General features: G+C 40.1%; 1 protein-coding gene across 1 annotated transcript in view; it reads left to right on the top strand.

The window, feature by feature from the left end:
- The first annotated feature begins 446 nt into the window (after positions 1 to 446).
- Positions 447 to 22,393, top strand: part of DZIP1L (DAZ interacting zinc finger protein 1 like) — a 147,313-nt gene continuing 125,366 nt past the window's right edge. The window contains exon 1 of the mRNA XM_053711387.1: positions 447 to 517. The gene's annotated coding sequence lies outside the window, so the exon portion shown is untranslated. The remainder of the gene's footprint in view (positions 518 to 22,393) is intronic.

Here is a 22,393-nt window from a genome sequence, read left to right as displayed (position 1 = left end):
AAAGGCAATATGGTTCCTGGGGGCAGAATAATCGGCACCTACCAGCACTTTGTTATTTTTCCCTTGTCATGAAACAGAAAATTGCTGCTTTTCTCTGCTGTAACAGAGGTAGTGACGTCATCAGCGTTCTACCTGACGACAATACATTATATTATAAAAAGTCTAAAACAGAACCATATCCTCTATTGTTTTTTTACATCGAATCCTGTCCACCTGTAGTAACTGGGAATCTGACAGGTCGCATCATGCTCTCGGTCTTATACAATAACACACACTGTGATGCCACAATGTGATTTTGCAGCTTTCCCTATAAGTCGTTTTAGGACAAACTCTGTCGTTAGGTAACTAGGATGCGCTCCCAGCTGGGCTTCATCTCCCTGTGCTTTGGCTTCCTTGGTTACCAAACTGACTTCCTGTTTGATTGGCAGCCTCAGCACAGAGGGACATTGTGTTGTGTGTGAGCTGCTGTCCCCAGCTAGTGATCGTGTCCCCTCTCAGGGAGGCAGCTCCTGCACAGGTATAGCCCCCTGCTTACACTGTATAGGGTCTAATGCATCAATTTGTCAAAGGGGTTCAGTGTGTAGCATTGCTTCTTTATCAGGGGTGTGTCATTATATTAATGAAAATGTAGTAACGTTTGTAAATGTCTATTGTATCTGAAACTGTGGTTGTAACATGTTCTGTGGTGTGTTTGTGCATCAAATGCCTAATTACGTTAAATATCTGTTCTAAGACTGTATTTCAAAATGTTGTTTTATAAGTATGGGATCATAGAAACTATGTGTTTTGTAGTCTATTTAATACTTATGCATTTATATCTTTTTTTAATATGATGTATATAAATATGTTGTAGAGGGTGTCAGCAATTATTTGCAGTTTGTAAACCAAAGCTGCTTTGTGTAAAAACGTGCAAATAGTTCCTGGTATCAGTGTTACTGTGTCACTGTGTTAATGTGGGCAATGGGTTTAGTATTATCTTGTCAGCACATATCAAAATAGTGCAGGTAAAACAACTCTACATTTGATTGCTGGAGCTCACATTACCCAGGTGAAAATATCAGATGATTATTCTCAGTTTGGTTTGCCAATGTTAAGTAGTGGGTTAACCGTTTAGTTGCCAGAGGAAACGGCATCACTTTGCAATGTGTATCAATTGTCTGGAAGTTTAGGGGTTAACCTTAAATGGATATGAAACCCAAAATATTTATTTTGTAATTCAGACAGAGGATACAATTTTAAAAAAAGTTTCCAACTTACTTCTATGATCAAATTTGCTTTGTTCCCATGCTATTCTTTGTTGAAGACATACCTAGGTAGGCATCTGGAGCACTACATAGCAGGAAATAGTGCTGCCCCCTAGTGCTCTTGTAAATGGATACCATTCTTAAAACTACTGCCATATAGTGCATATAGTGCATATAGAAATGGGCCGTCTCCTAAGCTTAAGCCCCTGCTTTTCAATAAAAGATACCAAGAGAACAAAGAAAAATAATAATAGAAGTCAAATGCTCTGTCTGAATCACGAAAGAAAACATTTGGGTTCAGTGTCCCTTTACAATTGCATGCCCTGTCTGAATCATGAAAAAAAATGGGTTTCATATCCCTTTAACCATCAACTGAAACCCTACCTCTATGTATCATTTTCATCTGCATTATCTCAGCACTGACATTGTATATGATACATTGCTTTAAATGCTTTATTCTATTCCGAGTGGGATACAGAAAAGCCTCTGTTTGATAAGCAAACATAGGTATATTACTTTGTATGTTGTATCTTCATACAAATGCAGTCTTACATTATGCAGTGTGTTTCTAGTTAGCAAAAAAGTGAACTATATTGGCACATTGATATAGTACATAGCAAATAGTAGTATTTACTTTTTTTCTGGCCACTATCATGATCATTTTAATGGCTGATTTATTTCCTTTTTTAAAGCACCAAAATTCTGAATGATGAAAGATGTTTAACAAATAAGTTGAGCAGTATTTTGCAGGATTTGGGCATTTCATTGTTAGGTACTCCTAAATCATAGAAGGCTAGATCGTATTCCATTTGTGAACCAAACGGTTATAACATCAAAATCTGCCTAGGTAAATAAATATAATAATATTACATTTAAAATGCATTTTCCTTTTTAATACATTTTTGTGCCTGTGTCAGCAAAAAATGCCTGTAGTAAAAGCTCTGTGTCACTATCAATTCGTAGGTTAGGCACAGTTTATTGATAAGAAAATACAGATGTATGCTTTGTATGTCCTGTGTACTGTAAATCACTCACAACTTTTACTTAAAGGATTTTTGTTTCTACATGTGTAATGCAGTTGTACTTCACATCAGAATGTGCTGATATTATTTTACAGCGTGGTATCACTAAAAAAATACATCACTACAGCTGTCAGTCATATAGAGAAAGGGACATAGGTATTTGTGCTCTGGTGACATCACGCACTGCATCTCTGGAATCACCCATGCAACAGGTAAAGCTTGTGATGTCTGCTTTTTTATCTTTAAAGGGGCATTCTAGAGCAAAAGTTACATACTCTAATTTGTTAGAGCATGACTGCTTTACTGAACCTATGTGTTTAATCCATGCATAGAGGTGAAGTACGTAGGTAAAGATCGCTTGGGAGCAGCACACCCTGCAAAGTTGTGCATCTGTGGCACTCCAGATGAAGGTATAGCTGGTGGACATAAATGTGTATGCTCCTATAACTGGCTGTTTCTTCATCTATAGCAGAATTAGTAGTCTATAACTGTTGTGGCATGTGAAGGCTGGTGATTTATAAGAAATCAGATAGAGCCTTCAGTGCTTTAAAGATGAAATAACTTATATGCATATTCCATGGATACATCTCTGTGGATTTAATGCGTATTAGGTCTTAGTTCAATATAGTTCTTGAAAGCCACAGGCAAAAGGTAAGGTAAGGGTTAACAGGATACTAGTTGCGTCTAAAGGTATGGATACATGGTTGCAGGATATTGTTATCAGGTAATGCTCAGTGGACATGGCGGCAAGTAATGGCCAACATTTGTAATTGCAGATATAGGCCAGCGGAATAGAGTAATGGCCAGGCAGGGCACAGTGGCAGCTAATGAATATTCTGCAGGGCACAGGCAACACAAAGGAGACCAGGCACATGAGTTAATTACAAGCAATATCTGACTGATGTTTGCTTTGTTCCTGAAACGTTTTGACAGAGCTTACGAAGAGCAAAGACACATATGGCCCAAAGGGGAGCACATATCTGAGAGCGAATGGCTGACCTAACATGGTGCTAGCTCTGCGTGGCAGATCATTTTTATGTGTGATTACTCTGCATTAAGTATAATTCAGTTTTAGGTTTGTTGTAATGGTCAAGGTGGTTGTAAACAAAATGGGATTTATGAGGAAATATTGACAGGTAATAAGAAACTGTGACAATATTGCAGTGTCCATTCATTTTTCTTTTTCCATTTGAAAGAGATGGGAAGCTCATTTCCTTATGGTTGTTTCCACATTGGATTTTTATACATGTTTAATGACTGAAATAATTATACTTGGACAGGTCTAGACCTAAATGATCACAATAATTATTATTATTATTATTATTATTATTATTATTATTATTATCGGTTATTTGTAGAGCGCCAACAGATTCCGCAGAGCTATGTGTATATTTTGTTAGGGTGATGTCAAAAGTAGTATCCAATAACTTTTTACACTGCATAATGAATGGTATTGTTTAGCTTTTTTTGTGCTCTAGCTGTGAGGGGGGTTAAGTTACAAGGTAATTTTTCTGTAGATAGTGGCCTGCTTGTGTCATAGTTCTGTATAAATGCTTTATTTCCTTGTAATATGCAATCCATTAACTTTCCCCATTACACTAGGGCAGAGCTTTCCAAACTTTTCATGTTGGTGACACACTTTTTAGACCTACATCATTTTGCGACACAGTAATTCAGTTGTTCTAGCAAACAGGGGATTAAACTAACTGGTTTTAAGAGATACGGACACATACATAAATGATACAACAAAATATATTTACAAGTAACAGTAAGTATGTGCAAGAATTAAAAAAAAAAAGTTTAATACCACCAATAGCTACTTACTATTTTAATGGGATGTATGAGGTTGATGGGATGAACACAGTTTCTGAATATTTGGTGGAATATTAGATAAAGACACTCGCGTTTCATCATTAAGCATTTTTAAGCTTCCACTTCCTATCCATATATCAAGAGCAGGAGCAGTAATGCACTACTGGGAGCTAGCTGCAAAAAACCACTGATTTCTGACTTCAGCTCAGTGTTTAAGCTGCTGTCCTCAGAACTCTGCGAGTCCGACTGACGACTGCCTACGCTGCAAACACACTGCTGTCGCACTCATGGACTACACATACAGTTACGAGCCAATTGAGGACACTACATTTGCCGTCAGGAGCCAATGGGAATAGTTTCAGTTCCCACTGAGCTGCGCCAATAGGTTAAGATGATCTGTGACCCACTAGGTATCAATCACGTGTCAACCATGTGATATGTGTAGCAGGCAGGCGGAAAAGTCCAAAACCAAAAAAAAAAAAAATTAAAAGAAATTAGTGCTGAAGCAGGGACACACCTACACACTGCCGCCAACACATGAATGTGTCACGACACACAGTTTGGAAAGCACTGCACTAGGGTAAGGAATATTTATATAATATATAGACGATGCAACAAGTAGTATTCTTACAGAGCTCAGTCATGCTACAGTGTTTTGGATTTCCTTAATTTGGGAACTCTGTCCAATAGCCCTTGCTTTGTCATTGCTCTGAAACCACCCAAATTGTTCCAAGGAATGCATATCCTTCTCCTAGCCTCATCCCCTGACAACTCAATTGACCAAAGCACCGAGACTCCTATGCCACTATTTACTCTCTCTGTCCCAAAGCTAAAAGTTTGATAAAATCCATAAATGTAGGGATTCTAAACAAAAACATTAGGGGATACAGTAAGTTGACATTAAAGATAAATATGAAGGGTGCAGAAGGTACAGGCATGGGTTTGTATCAACTTCATCATCTTCTGTCTATTCCAACCTTTATATTTGTATCCGCTTCCCCCTTCCTTACCTGTCTCCTTGCTCTGCAGAGAGCACTGAGAAAAGGCGCTACCATTTAAATTAAGACCCATTTATATATCCTAATGAATAGGGGTGTAAAACACCCTCCAACACCCTTAAGAGCTGCCACTGTAATAGTCACTGGTATGTAAAAAAGTAAATGGATTATGTCTAAAGAGTCTGACATTTGTACAAAACAAGCATGCAATTATCTTCAGTGAGCCTGGTAAATGTCAGCTTCTGGACCTCATTTGTCATTCTTCGGGTTTGCACGTGCTGTTAAGTTAACCATATATTGTCTTATTTAGGTGTGTCTGCAGGCTTGAACCAAGATCCTATTCATAGGTCTCATTTAGGTGTATCTGCAGGCATGAACCAAGATCCTATTCATAGGTCTTATTTAGGTGTGTCTACAGCCATGAACCAAGATCCTATTCATAGGTCTTATTTAGGTGTGTCTACAGCCATGAACCAAGATCCTATTCATAGGTCTTATTTAGGTGTGTCTACAGCCATGAACCAAGATCCTATTCATAGGTCTCATTTAGGTGTATCTGCAGGTATGAACCAAGATCTTATTCATAGGTCTTATTTAGGTGTGTCTGCAGGCATGAACCAAGATCCTATTCATAGGTCTCATCAGATCTTTCCTTCACTCCTCACATTCAGTCCTTGGCTACAGCCTGCCGCTTCCACCTTAAAAACATCTCTAAAATTAGACACTTCCTTAAACAAGACACAACTAAGATTTTAATCCACTCTCTCATTCTTTCCCGCCTTGATTACTGCACTGGCTTCCTCTTGCCTCTAGGATCAAACAAAAAACTCTCACTCTTACATACAAAGCCCTCAACTGCACTGCTCCCCCCTACATCTCAGACCTTGTCTCCAGATACTCTCCCTCCGTCCCCTTCGCTCTACTCATGACCTCCTACTCTCCTCTCTTGTCACCTCATCACACTCCCGTTTACAGGACTTCTCCAGACTGGCTCCCATCTTGTGGAACTCTCTGCCTCGCTCCACAAGACTCTCTTCTAGTTTTAAAAGCTTCAAGTGCTCCCTAAAGACTCTACTGTTCAGGGACGCATACATCCTACGCTAACCTTTCCTAATACCAGTTCCTCTCCTCCACTGCAATCCCCTGAACCCCCTTAGCATGTAAGCCTAAAAGTCCAGCTGTTTGTAGATCACCTTCTTAAGAGCTGACTACAACAGTGCAACTCTTGGCAGGGCCCTCTACCCTATAATTGTTTTGTTGTACTCCCCCTTTGTTTATAGCGCTGCGGAATCTGTTGGCGCTCTACAAATAACCGATAATAATAATTTGGGTGCGTCTGCAGCCATGAACCAAGATCCTATTCATAGGTCTCATTTAGGTGTGTCTGCAGCCATGAACCAAGATCCTATTCATAGGTCTCATTTAGGTGTGTCTGAAGGTATGAACCAAGATCCTATTCATAGGTCTCATATGATTTAGGTGTGTCTGAAGGTGTGAACCAAGATCCTATTCATAGGTCTCATATGATTTAGGTGTGTCTGAAGGTATGAACCAAGATCCTATTCATAGGTCTCATTTAGGTGTGTCTGCAGGCATGAACCAAGATCTTATTCATAGTTGCTCCATTTTAGTAACCAACCAAACTTGCACAACTGTAGGTGACGTAAAGGGACATGAAACCCAAAAATGTACTTTCACGATTCTGACATGGCATACATTTTTAAGCAATTTTTAAATTTACTACTATTATAAATTTAGTTTTATTCTCTTAATATCCTTTATTGAAGGAGCAGCAATGCACTATTGGGAGCTAGATAAACACACTTGTTAAGCCAATGACAAGAGGCATATAAGCGCAGCCACCAATCAGCAGCTAGCTCTCAGCTCCTGAGCCTACCTATGTATGTTTTTCAACAAAGAATACCAAGAGAATTAAGCTAATTAGATAACAGAAGTACATTTGGAAAGTTGTTCAAAATTGTGTGCTCTGTCTAAATCATGAAATAATTTTTGAGGTTGCATATCCCTTTAACTGCTGGTACGCATATTAAAAGGCATGAATGTTATAGCACTATAGCCCTAACCACAGCTTCCTCCCACAAATACCTTTAAACTAACAGTGTATCAACAGCAAATAATTAAAACAACTTTAACAGATTACAAAGCCCCTCAAAAAATAGTGTATCCTAGCTGTGAACCTGCTCAAGTCAACCCTGGGTTCCAGTGCAGTTGACCCTAAGATGTTGTTCCCCTGCAAATATCCCCCACCACAAACACTGTTCTACACTATTTATCACTGGTAACCCACCTCTACTGCAAATACCCCAAACTATATATACCGGTATATATAACCCCTTTAAACAGTCTGATCTTCAGCTCTTAACCCCAACTCTGAAACCTAACTAACCCATGCGTTTTCCTTATTGGAGTCTATTTGATGACTCTTTATTCCACAGCCTCTTCTGGTTAGCAGCAATAGGACCTATTATGGGTCCTTGCCATATTCTACTTAAAAAAAATATTTTTTCAACTATACTTCAAGTAGGATTTTTTAAATTATTATTTTGGGAGGTTAGGTTTTTTAGAGTGGGTTATGTGTTGGGGTGTTTTAAGAGTGGGTTAGGAGTTGGAGAGGTATTGCACTGGGATTTGGTCATGGCTAGGGTTAATTGCACTGTACAGTTAGGATAAATTGTGCTAAGACAGAGCCATAATGAAATGTGATGGAGCTGTTACAGAGGTGTCGTATAGGTTATTACAACCTGGAGGCAGTATAGCAGTTTTTATGATACATTTTTTTTCCACTGAAACGCAAATGTGTGCTTGTATTAAACGTTGTCAGCAATGCAAACGCAAGCTCACGTTTGCAATGCTCGGAAGCATTGCATTCATAAGAGAGCTCTTCCATAGGCTCCATTTGGAGCCTCGATTTGATGCCGTCAGAGACTCACACCAGAACCTGAGTGCAGCAAAGGGGGTAAGTAGCGCAGTGTTAGCAGCAAATATAAATATATATGTATATGATTTTATATATAATATATATATATATATATATATATATATATATGTGTGTGTGTGTGTGTTAATATGTGTATATACACATATTAACACATAAATATATATGTACAGTATATAAGCATATACAGGTATACCCCGCTCATACAGCGGGTTAGGGACCGGAGCCCCGCTGTAAAGTGAAAATCGCCTTAAAGTGAAACAAGGGAGTTTGAGCTTTCTTTTCACTTTCCAGTGTGTTTAAAAAACTTGAAAACATGTTTGAACTAACATATATTAGGGGTGCAATAGTTAAATGTTTAGTTTAACACTACCACAGCACAGTATTCAATTATTATTCAATAAATACTGTACCTGTAAAATAGTGACAATTACTGTAGTAAAATGTGCCAGACTATAGCACTGAGACACAGATTACACTGTAATGATGTAAACAGAGTGAATTTAGCATAACAAAATGGTGCCAGTCACCTTTCTTGCAATATCACAATGATTACAGCACTGATTCAAAATTTTTGGAGGTTGAACTTCAGCTCCACACAGCGCTGTATTAGCGAAGCGCTGTAAAGTGAGCTATACCTGTACATATATATTTACTCGGAACACACAGTTCCCATAGACCACAATGTAAATGCACTTTTCAGTGCCGTTTTTTTTTCTCCAATCCCGCCAACTTTAGCCCCAAAATACTGCCTAGTGCTGTTATTTTTTTTAAAAATAAAGATGCTGCTATCCTTATTTTTTAAGAAAATACACTACACTGTATTTTGGTGGAATTTGGGGCACATTTATAAAATTAACCAGAGATCTGATCTCTGGTTAATTGTATAAGCGTTAATTGCTACAGCAAGCTCACGGTAGCAATAACCAGTAACTTGTAATGACTGGTTAATTATTTGCCGGTTTGCGTACACACAATAATTTAGCGCTCCACCTGTAATCTAGCCCTTTATTTATTAACCACCAAATCCACAGGACCTTTACATTTGTGACAATTCCTAATTGACTTAAATGTCCCAAACACCCCATGACATGGTCTGTGTACATCAAGTTATCATATATCCTGTACATTGTAAGAACCTGCTGCCTCTTGTATTCTTTTATTTGTTTCAGTCTGTTAACTTTACCATAAACATTGTGACTGTGTACCCCTATTCATGTACCCAATGTCACAGAATTTTGTGGTGCTTAACAAATAAGTAATTATAATGTGGTTTGCTCAACAGTATCTTGGTAGTCTCCCCAGGGAAGCTATCCAAGCTCATGGATAAAACCAGAATAGAAGTCAACTTAAAGTGACAAGTTTATAGCAGCAGGATATTGATGGCTGGATTTTGTAAGGCTAACGTCCCATATTCTATAGTGAATGTAGATACTGCTGTATATAGCGCTGCGGAATCTGTTGGCGCTCTACAAATAACCGATAATAATAATATAGAAACCTATTGTATAATAATTGAATTATAAAGATTATACTAATTTCTAAGCCCTTGAATGCCGCCTCTTATCTGAATGCATTTGACAGTTTTTCACAGCTAGAGAGCGTTAGTGCATATGTGCCATATAGATAACATTGTGCTCACGCTGGTGGAGTTACGTATGAGAGAGCACTGATTGACTTAAATGCAAGTCTGTCAAAAGAACTGAAATAAGGGGGCAGTCTGCAGAGGCTTAGATACAAGGCAATCACAGAGGTAAAAAGTACATTAATATAACTGTGTTGGTTATGCAAAACTGGGGAATGGGTAATAAAGGGATTATCTATCTTTTTAAACAATACAAATTCTGGGGTAGACTGTCCCTTTAAGGATTCTAAAATATTGATCTGTTGTTTGTATGTGCTTGGAAGTTGGACATTACTGCTTTACATGGTCACTTGCACCTGGGCAAGGAGATTTATTGTGACATCATCTTACTGAAGTGTTGGATGAAGAAGGTGCTCTGCTGTAGTTAGATGAGTACGGTTTGTAGACTTAAGTTGCTGGTGTCCACACCTAGTAACCATCTCTAAAACACAGGTTGAAGAGTGCAGGCAGACATGGTATGTACTGTAATAAAAAGGGCATTTTAAAGTTTTCTAATTTCAGTGTTTGGGGTACTTGACCAGTTAAGACCCTATATATAATACTGTGCAGAACAGTGCTCAATAGCCATAGTTTTATTTATGTTGTATTATCATCCTAGAAACAAGTAAATATGTACAAGATTCAAAATATTATTTGTATATGCAGATATGTTGTATGAATAGGGACAGGGTGTTGTACTTAGGAGATAAGCAGCAATCTTTTATTTATATATTTCTAATTATGAATAAATAATGTTACTTTAAATTACTATAGAACCTTTTGAAGCAGTTTATGTGTATTGGCTGTGAAGCAAAATAGTTCAAACACATAAATAAAACTTACAATATTGCATTATGCATTTATTCAAATGCTTTCCTACTTCATTATGTGCCACAATAGCAAACATATAATGTGTACATGATGAACTTCTGTGTCCCAGTGCTGCAAGAACCCACTAATGTTACTTCAAATATAACAAAATACACATTTTTACATTTTATACAGAAGAAATAAAAAAATCCAACATAAACGGCATATATATATATATATATATATATATATATATATATATATATATATATATATATACAGATAGATGGTAAATGGATATATATGATTTATATATTACTCTGTACTTAACAAAAAAAAATACAGTATATACAGTTTTTTTCATAGACATATCTAATGCTATAAATAAATCAAAATAAACTTTCAATGGCATAGAAATCTGATGAAAATGTAAGACTTTAACTTACTGCTGAGCTGTTAACTTGATAAAAATAATGTATTCTGTTATCACCACCTAGTGGTAGTGATAGAGGCATAACATTTTAAAACAAATAAACTTAATATTAGGTCATAATCATGAAATGTAATTCATGGTAATAGCATGACACCTTGTGGTCATATAATATACTGCATTGGAATTAGGAAGCACACAATTCCAACTCTAATCCTCTGGTATACTGTATATTAAATGTTAAATGTTTGCTGATTTTTTTCCAAAAAAATATTAACATTCTCTTTATTAAAGGTAGCTATTTTTAATAATGGAATTAAATACCAACTGTTCCATGCATGCAGTATCCTAGACTTCATTGTATGTTTACAAGACTCAATATTTATATTTATTTCATGTTTCATTGGATATTAGACAGTTAACATTCAAAGGGTTCTATTTCATTGTTTTATAAACATATTCTTATAGGTTTTCTAATTCAAGACTTGTCCAATTGATCAGAAAAGAAAACTAGGTTGTGTTTTTCAAGATATCTCATGACTACTAAACATGTTAACTTGTCAGATAACTTGCAGTAACAGCCCTAACTAATGATATTTTAGTCCAGCAGAAAGCACATTTTAACATTTTAATAGCTATGTGTTAGAGACGGTAATAATGCAAAAATGTATTTCTGAGAACATGAATATGTTTTTAAAAGCAGAGATATTTCAACAGGTGTTGTGGAACATGAGTTATTCAACAGCTATATCTATTTAACCCTATGAATTTTCTTAAAGGGACACTGAACCCAAAATTTCTCTTTTGTGATTCAGATAGAGCATGCAACTTTCTAATTTACTCTTATTATCAATTTTATTCGTTCTCTTCCTATCTTTATTTGAAAAAGTAGACATCTAAGCTTCTTTTTTGGTTCAGAACTCTGGATAGCACTTTTTTATTGGTGGATGCATTTATCCACCAATCAGCAAGAACAACCCAGGTTGTTCACCAAAAATGGTCTGGCATCTAAACTTACATTCTTGCATTTTAAATAAAGATACCAAGAGAATGAAGAAAATTTCATAATAGGAGTAAATTAGAAAGTTGCTTAAAATCTCATGTTCTATCTGAATCACAAAAGAAAAAAATTGGGTTCAGTGTCCCTTTAAGTAGATACTTTGTAGTATCTCATTAGCTGGCTATAATTTTACCTCTACACAAAGCAGATTGCACATGAATTAAGGTAGTAACTAATTTGTATTACAATTTCTGTTGCATAATTTGATGGCTGTTAAAATGTCTGTTATAATGCTGGCAGCACACAACTTCATGATATATAAATATAGATTGATGTCAGTAATAGAAAAAATAACTATCAGTAAATGGAAAGAGTATAGCATTATGCTTGCACAATATATTTAACTGTTCACAAGCATTATCAGCAACCACATAAGGGTATTTAAGTGATTTACTTATTTTTATGATAATAATTAAAGCTATTTTTAATACACCTACGCTGGGGAAATACTATTTTGAGAACATTGGGTGCTTAACCCCTTAATGACCGCAGCACTTTTCCATTTTCTGTCCGTTTGGGACCAAGGCTATTTTTACATTTTTGCGGTGTTTGTGTTTAGCTGTAATTTTCCTCTTACTCATTTACTGTACCCACACATATTATATACCGTTTTTCTCGCCATTAAATGGACTTTCAAAAGATACCATTATTTTCATCATATCTTATAATTTACTATAAAAAAATTATAAAATATGAGGAAAAATTGAAAAAAAAAACACTTTTTTTAACTTTGACCCCCAAAATCTGTTACATATCTACAACCACCAAAAAACACCTATGCTAAATAGTTTCTAAATTTTGTCCTGAGTTTAGAAATACCCAATGTTTACATCTTCTTTGCTTTTTTTGTAAGTTATAGGGCCATAAATACAAGTAGCACTTTGCTATTTGCAAACCACTTTTTTTTCAAAATTAGCGCTAGTTACATTGGAACACTGATATCTTTCAGGAATCCCTGAATATCCATTGACATGTATATATTTTTTTTTAGTAGACAACCCAAAGTATTGATCTAGGCCAATTTTGGTATATTTCATGCCACCATTTCACCGCCAAATGCGATCAAATAAAAAAAATCGTTCACTTTTTCACAATTTTTTTCACAAACTTTAGGTTTCTCACTGAAATTATTTACAAATAGTTTGTGCAATTATGGCACAAATGGTTGTAAATTCTTCTCTGTGATCCCCTTTGTTCAGAAATAGCAGACTTATATGGCTTTGGTGTTGCTTTTTGGTAATTAGAATGCCACTAAATGCCACTGCGCACCACACGTGTATTATGCCCAGCAGTGAAGGGGTTAATTAGGGAGCATGTAGGGAGCTTGTAGGGTTAATTTTAGCTTTAGTGTAGTGTAGTAGACAACCCCAAGTATTGATCTAGGCCCATTTTGGTATATTTCATGCCACCATTTCACCGCCAAATGCGATCAAATTAAAAAAAACGTAAAATATTTCACAATTTTAGGTTTCTCACTGAAATCATTTACAAACAGCTTGTGCAGTTATGGCACAAATGGTTGTAAATGCTTCTCTGGGATCCCCTTTGTTCAGAAATAGCAGACATATATGGCTTTGGCGTTGCTTTTTGGTATTTAGAAGGCCGCTAAATGCCACTGCGCATCACACGTGTATTATGGCTAGCAGTGAAGGGGTTAATTAGGTAGCTTGTAGGGAGCTTGCAGGGTTAATATTAGATTTAGTGTAGAGCTCAGCCTCCCACCTAAAACATCAGACCCCCTGATCCCTCCCAAACAGCTCTCTTCCCTCCCCCACCCCACAATTGTCCCCGCCATCTTAAGTACTGGCAGAAAGTCTGCCAGTACTAAAATAAAAGCTATATATATATTTTTTTAATGATTTTTTTAAGCATATTTACATATGCTGCTGTGTACTATCCCCCCTTAGCCCCCAACCTCACTGATCCCCCCCCCAAACAGCTCTATCCCCTCCCACTCTAACTTAATGGGCGCCATCTTGGGTACTGGCAGCTGTCTGCCAGTACCCAGTTTAGAAGAAAAAAAATGGTTTGTTTTTTTAATTTTTTGAAATTTTCTGTAGTGTAGCTTCCCCACACACAAACCAACCCCCCCACCCCTCCACGATCGTTTTTTGTGCTTTTGCACAAACATGATTAGCCAGGTTTTATTAAATACTTTTCCGTAGTGTAGCGGTTCCCACCCGCTCCCGCCCCGTGCACGCGCCCGCCCGCCACCCTCCGTGCACGCGCGCGCGCCCGTGCGCGCCCCTGGCGGTCACGCCCCCGATCCCGCCCCCCGTGACATCACGCGGCACACCGATGGCCGCCCACCCGCCTCCCAATTCGGCTCCCACCCACCAACGATACCGGCCATCGATGTCCGGTGCAGAGAGGGCCACAGAGTGGCTCTCTCTGCATCGGATGGCCATGTGAGGTTATTGCAGGATGCCTCCATATCGAGGCATCACTGCAATAACCGGAAAGCAGCTGGAAGCGAGCAGGATCGCTTCCAGCTGCTTTCCACACCGAGGACGTGCAGGGTACGTCCTCAGGCGTTAACTGCCTTTTTTTTGAGGACGTACCCTGCACGTCCTCGGTCATTAAGGGGTTAAAGGGATATCCTGTTAAAGGGACAGTCAAGTTCAAAAACGACTTTCATGTTTCAAATAGGGCATCCAATTTTAAACAACTTTCCAATTTACTTTTATCACTAATTTTGCTTTGTTCTCTTGGTATTTTTAGTTGAAAGCTAAACCTAGGGGTTCATATGCTGATTTCTTAGACCTTGAAGGCCGCCTCTAATGTAAATGCATTTTGATAGTTTTTCACCACTAGAGGGCATTAGTTCACGTGTTTCATATAGATAACATTGAGCTAATGCACGTGAATTTACCATTGGTTAAAATGCAAGTCTGTCAAAAGAACTGACATAAAGGGACAGTCTGCTGAGGCTTAGATACAAGGTAATTACAGAGGTAAAACGTGTACAGTATAATTATTTTTTTGCTTGATGTTTTTCTATTTTAAGTTTTTTTAATTCATCGTTCTTAAACCCAGTTGGAAACATTTTTGTATAGCACATTATGTCTTATTTAATATTAAGTTAAAGGGGTTTGTTAGCTGTATGCTAAATCACATGAAAGTGATGCAGCATAATTGTAAAAAGCTGTCTAGAAAACATCACATGAACATCTCTATGAAAAAGGAAGCTATTTTACTTCAAAATTTCCTCAGTAGCCACATTCCCTTATTGAGGAATCTTAAGCATTCAATAAGGGTGCTTGTCCTAGGACTTGCGTATAAGCGCAAATCTGGCATGTGCAGGTGCAGTCACTTTCATTTTCTCCTCAGTTTAACCACTTAATGTACAGGGTATGTCACTGTTGTAACAGTACGGTTGTTAAGGGGTTAAAGAGCCATGAAACCCAAAAGTTTTCTTTGATGATTTAGGTAGAACATACAATTTTAAACAACTTTCCAATTTACTTCTATTGTTAAATTTGCTTCATTCTCTTGGTATAATTTGTTGAAGGAGCAGCAATGCACTACTGGTTTCTATCTGAACACATGGGCGAGCCCATGACAATCGGTATATATATGGAGCCACCAATCAGCAGCTAGAACCTAGGTTATTTGCTGCTCCTGAGCTTACCTTAAAAAAACCTTTCAGCAAAAGATAACAAGAGAAGGAAGCAAATTAAATAATATAATTAAATTAGAAAGTTGTTTAAAATTGTATGCTGTGTCAAAATCACAAATGTCAAATTATGACTTTACTGTCCTTTTAAGGAAGTTTACTATGAAATCTTGTGATATTATGGTGAAATCCTGCAAGATTATGCAAAGTGTGTTTATTTTCACCATGTAGATTACAGTAAAAGAAGTAGCCAAATGGTAACTGCTTGCATAGCACATACTCTAATGAGCTAATCTTAGTTTTAAATAAAGAAACACCCAGGTATACATCATAAAACATTTTCTTTCTCTCAGTTGCATCAAGGATAAACACCAGAAAAAAACTAATTCAGCGCATAGTCTGCAACCTAACACTGAATCTATTACAGATTCTTGTATTACCAGTGTAAAAATTTGATGTAAATGTATACTTTTTTACACACTAATCTAAAGATTCTCAATATAAAAATAAACAAAATAAAAGATATATAAAAGAATCCGAATTAACAATTGAGAATATAACACATATCATATACACAAACACAATTCGAGTGGATGTATAGAGCATAAAAGTCTCTCAATAGAGATAATCCAACATATGTCATCAGATAAATTGTAAAACGGAAGAAACGGTATCTCAATTTCAATATTTCGCAAAACAATGTAGGTATCAAATGTTCCTCGATTGTATTAATTCTAAATCCAGTAGTGCAGCTCATTTTACGTTGTGCTTCCTTTGCACGGCTCAGATATCCAGATAATACAGGTAAAGAAAGTAGAGCGCAAAGAAGATTCAAGTGCAAGTTTATTTATACATAATGCACGCAAATTAAAATCTACTTAAACAAGGTGCAAGAATCAAAGCCCATAAAAAAAAGCAATACGCCTCATGTATAGCTGCTCACGAGCCCAGGAAGACAGCTGTTATCGTCTCTCGCAAACCGTGTGTACTCCAGGGTTTTCCAGATTCCACCAGAGCTGCGGTTCTCAGATAGAGCCAGTGTACAGTATAGCTGACTGTGAAAATAACTCCCTGTTAGGAGTAATAAAGCTGGTAACCCCAACGCGTTTCTCCCGGTTATAGCTGGGCTTTCTCAAGAGGATTTAAATCTCCCGGCACCTTGTTAGTATTATTCCTTTATAGTGCTGAGTATTTGACCCGGCCCCAGAAGGAGTGACTGTATTGTAACTGCTAATGGTTGTTGTTTTAAGCCATTCAAACCACTCGGTTGTGGGGGGGGGGGGGGGTATGTTCCGGGGCTTAAAACAATTTTATACTTAGACAAGATATATTAAGCACTTCTAATCCTTTTAACATAGGAGATGAATACTTGAATTCCCTGGTTTGCCTCGTAAGTGCTTAACATCTATCTTACCTAAATTCTAAAAACTACAATCTAGTTGATTCTAAAATACCTTACATCATATCACGGGTATATGTTATCATACACAAAGAGTAAAAAATATATAATGATATCCTTAAAACTATCATTAAACAAACATACAATATTAACAATATTCCTAATATACACAAATTGTAAATTTACATAGACATACACAAAATACATAATACATATCAATTCAAATACATTAAAATAATTAAAATTAATACTAAAATATCATAATATATTATAGTGCTATTTTAAAGTTAAAAAGTTAAGAACCCAGAGCTTCATTCCAGTATACAATCCTATTTCATAACAATCCTATTTCATACTAGTTTTACATATATGCTGCCACGTCTATATCTATATTTAAACCTAAAGGATGTAGACTCTTTAATTTATAAATCCAATAGGTTTCTAAGTTCCAGAAGCCTATTATGTTTTGTGGGTGCTATCCAACCTATAACTTGTACTTTTAGGGATGTTGGGTTACTATTATGGTGGATTTATAAAATGTTTGGCTACATCATGTTTAGTTAGTTTTTCCTTGATACTATAAATATGCTCATTAACCCTAAATCTGATTTGTCGCTTGGTACGGCCCACATTCTAATAAATAAACTACATACGTGGATTCACAGTTACTTTTAAAACCAATCTCAAAACTATCCGTATTATCTGCTGTTACAGAAGCATTAGTTATTTTGTTGTGAAGAAACTTATTTCCCAGCAGCAATGCCTGAACCAGCCAAGCCAGCGCCTAAGAAGGGCTCCAAGAAAACTGTAACAAGTATCATTTCATAAAGGGTTAACTCTGTTCAGTTTTGAGAAAACTATTTTCTGAGGCAGGTTTCCTAGCATATTGTGTACTGTAATTAAGTTTGTGATAAGCATTCACTGCTAGGTGATAAGAAGGACTCAATTGTTTTCTTGTGTGTACTTGTTATTTGCGGTGGCCTGTCCAAGGGATTTGTCTAAATGTGTGATGGGGGATTTTATGCTTCCCCCCCTGGGAGTGCCCTGTGTGCATGTAACCTAAATAAAAAGCAGGCTGGGCATCCCGGTCCTCAGTTCTTGGTTGTCCCTCAATCGCAGCGTTGACTTGTTTTTGTGGGCAGAAGGGTATCCTAGCTGTACTACAGCTAAGGGGGATTATTCTACATTTGCGAGACTCATATAGAATACTATGGAAAGCAGTTTCTCCCCTCTTCAGCAATAGGAATCCAGGCTACTAAGCGGTCCATCTCTCAGCGAGACTAAGGGTAACCGTAACATTTGGCGGCAGCGGTGGGATTTTTCCTGGATTTCCTAGGAGAGGTACAGAACGGATGGAGAGCGCTTACGAAAAATTGAAGCGTACAACCCTAAAGGATTTACTTGAAAGCAGAGGGGGGTACGCCAGCAACCGGCCGAGGAGAGAGCTGATCGCAGAATTGACCGAACTGGATCAGAGCTTCACAATGGCGGAAACACCGACCACGATTAGTGACGAAAAAACCAGGATTGTTCGGGAGAGGCTCTCACTGTACGGGCCGAACCCCTCCATGGAATTGGTACAGCAGTTGATGGCGGAAGCGGACAAGGATATACGAGAGACTCGAGCCCACGAACTCAACCTAGCGAACGCACACCGCAATGCTGAAGCCCCGCAGGTAATCATCCCTGTCGAAAATGCTGGGAGGCCCAAGATACCCTATGCGGCATTTTGACCCTTCCTAGAGAGCGAGACAGGGATTGATGAATATTTGGCGGACTTCGAAAGGCAATGTGCCCTGCACCAGATTCCCAACAGGGAGTGGCCCACGATATTGTCTGGGAAACTATCCGGGCGAGCCCTGGAAGCCTTTCGTACTCTGGGTGCTGAGGAAGTGACACAGTATGAGCTAGTTAAGGAGACACTGTTGCGACGGTACGCAGTAACTCCGGACGCGTATCGCCGACAGTTTCGGGGCACGAAAAAGAAGCCTAACGATACCCATATGGAATGGGCGCACCGAATGCGGAGAGCGGCAAATCACTGGATGAGCGGAAGTAAAGCGGTGACTGGTGAGGAAATTTTACAATTGTTTCTCTTAGAACATTTTTATAATGGCATGGAACAGCAAGGGAAGGAATGGCTGCGAGACAGGCGACCTTCTACCTTAGAAGAAGCAGCCAAATTGGCCGATGAACATTATGACTCCCGTCTTCACGAACCCAGAGAGGTTTACCGTGCACCCCCTCGTGCTGAATTCCGAGCCCCGGTGCCCGCAGGGCCCGCCCGACACTCAGGACCACCCAATAACAGCTCTGAGCGTCCCAGACCGACTTGCCACCGATGCAAGCAACCAGGGCATTTCATGGCTAGCTGCCCCCTTAATACGCACCAGACACCCAGGAATTACAATTACCCCTCTGGGGCATATCGTCCGGCCCGGACCCTCTGTGTTAACCAAGAGGCCCCTATGGAGGAATATTTGGGGCTGCTTCACGAGGCGGACCCTGTATATGCTGCCTCAGATAACCGCCAGCACCATCGGCAGAAGGTATGGCTCGAGGGGCGATCTACCGAGGGATTGAGAGACACAGGGGCTACTATCACGCTGGTACAGAGTCATTTGGTGCCGGAGCACAAGCGATCTGGACAGACTGTGGCCGTTAGAGTGGCGGGGGGGGATGTGTACAAAATTCCAACAGCTAAAGTGCATCTTGATTGGGGAGCGGGAAAGGGGGCTGTGAACGTGGGCATAATGGATAATTTACCTGCCGAAGTACTACTGGGCAATGATTTGGGCCCCATGACTTCTGCCTATGCTCCAGTATGCAACAACGAGGCGGACCCAGTGACTACACGGGCCCAAGCCCGGACGGAGCGAGAACTCTCACCAGTGCGGGAGACACAGGTAAGACCTACCCCGACATTGCCTGACATGTTAGGCCCCATACCCTGGGACACCCCAGATGCTTTCGAGACAGAGTCTAAGACTGACCCGACCTTACAAAAGTACCGGGAACGAGCAGAGACCGGAGGGGGCGGGGCAGATAATGAAACATTCTTATGGGAAAAAGGGAAACTATACCGCTGGACAGAGAAAAGGGGACAGCGTAGGCGACAGCTGGTAGTGCCCCACAAATACCGTCAAGAAATCCTCAAGATAGGCCATGACATCCCCTTAGCAGGCCACCTAGGTGTAACCCGTACCCTACACCGCATTACTCACACGTTCTTTTGGCCAGGGGTACACGCTGACGTTAGAACTTACTGTAACACCTGCGATGTGTGTCAACGAGTAGGAAGGCGAGGCGATCACCCTAAAGCCCATCTAGTAAATATGCCCATTGTAGAGGAACCCTTCAGCCGGGTTGCTATTGACCTAGTGGGACCACTGGCTACCCCTAGTCCCTCCGGTAAGCGCTACATTCTTACCGTAGTGGACTACGCTACCAGGTACCCAGAGGCTGTCGCCCTATCCAACATACAAGCGGATACGGTAGCGAATGCACTAGTACAGGTGTTCTCCCGGGTAGGATTTCCAAAAGAAATCCTATCCGACCGAGGCACCCAATTTACGGCTGAATTGACCCAACAACTCTGGCAGGTTTGCAAAATTAAGTCCCTCCTGAGCTCCCCATACCACCCCCAGACGAACGGGCTGTGTGAGAGGTTCAATGGGACCCTCAAGCAAATGCTCAAGACGTTCACTCAGGAATACCGAGACTGGGAACGCTTCCTGCCACACCTCCTTTTTGCTTATCGGGAGGTGCCCCAGGAAACGACAGGGTTCTCTCCCTTCGAGTTGCTCTACGGAAGAAAGGTACGGGGACCCCTAAACCTGATCCGGGAGCACTGGGAGGGAGAGATGGAGACTGACGGTGTCCCCATTGTGCCATACGTGCTGGAACTCAGGGACCGAATGGAGCAATTAGCCAAATCCGTGCGGGCTAATCTCCAGTCGGCCCAGAGAAGACAGAAAGTATGGTACGATCGGGGGGCCCGAAAGAGAATCTTTACCATAGGACAAAAGGTGTTAGTACTTAAGCCGGTGAAGACAGACAAATTGCAGGCGTCCTGGCAGGGCCCCTACCAGATCGTAGAGAAAAGGGGAGACACCACTTATGTGATAGCTAGCTGCCACGACAACAATCTTAGAAAGACATTCCATGTAAACATGCTCAAGGAATATTTTGAGCGACCAGAGAACGTGACGGCCGTATGTTGTTCCCCTCAGGAAGGCCCCGACAGTCTACCCATTCCAGACCTATTAGAAAAGAGTCTCCCCACAGGTATAGTGGCTCAGGTTCAGATAGGAGACCGACTTAGCCCCACTGAAAGGGAGCAGCTCAACCAACTCCTACAGTCCAAACACCTCACCTTCTCCCCGAAGCCAGGGTACACTACTTTAACCACCCACCAGGTAGATACTCCGGGACAAGCTCCCTTGCGCCAGGCTCCGTACCGAATCCCCGAAGCAGTTAGGATAGGAATGAAGAAGGAGATCGATGAGATGCTCCAACTCAGGGTAATTGAGCCCTCCGATAGTCCCTGGGCCTCCCCAGTTGTCTTGGTGCCCAAGAAAGATGGGACCACCCGGTTCTGCGTAGACTATCGGAGGCTCAATGAAAAGACCGTGACGGACGCTTACCCTATGCCCAGGGTAGACGAGCTACTCGATCGTATAGCCAGGGGAAATTACCTGACCACTATTGACCTCTGCAAAGGTTACTGGCAGATTCCCCTGGCCCCGGAGGCTATCCCTAAGTCGGCATTCGTCACCCCATTCGGCTTATATCAGTTTAGGGTAATGCCGTTTGGGATGAAGAATGCCCCAGCTACATTCCAGCGCTTGGTGGATAGGCTCCTGGATGGCTTCCAGAGTTTTGCTTGCGCCTACCTGGACGACATAGCGATCCACAGTGAGTCATGGGAGGACCACTTAGCTCACATAGGAATGGTTCTGGATCAGATCCGGGCTGCTGGCCTGACTCTGAAGCCAGAAAAATGCCACTTTGGGATGGCCGAGGTACAGTACCTGGGTCACCGGGTGGGGTGTGGAAAGCAGCGACCAGAGCCGGCCAAGATAGAAGCTGTCGCCAATTGGCCCACCCCCATCACTAAGACTCAGGTCCTAGCCTTCCTGGGCACGGCAGGGTACTATAGACGGTTCGTACCAGACTACAGCACACTTGCCAAACCCTCTGTGAAACGGCTTTCCAGGCTCTCAAAAATGCTCTAATTAACGCTCCTGTCTTGGCGGCTCCAGCCCTTAACAAACGTTTTATCGTCCACACAGATGCTTCCATGTTCGGGCTGGGAGCCGTCCTCAGCCAAGTAGGCGAAGATGGAGGGGAGCATCCAGTTGCCTACATCAGCCGGAAGCTCCTGCCCCGCGAAGTCAGCTATGCAGCGGTCGAAAAGGAG

This window comes from Bombina bombina, chromosome 4, assembly GCF_027579735.1.
Source record: "Bombina bombina isolate aBomBom1 chromosome 4, aBomBom1.pri, whole genome shotgun sequence".
Lineage (NCBI taxonomy): Eukaryota > Metazoa > Chordata > Amphibia > Anura > Bombinatoridae > Bombina > Bombina bombina.
Note: the sequence above shows the minus strand (reverse complement) of the source record. Positions and strands in the feature narration are given on the sequence as shown.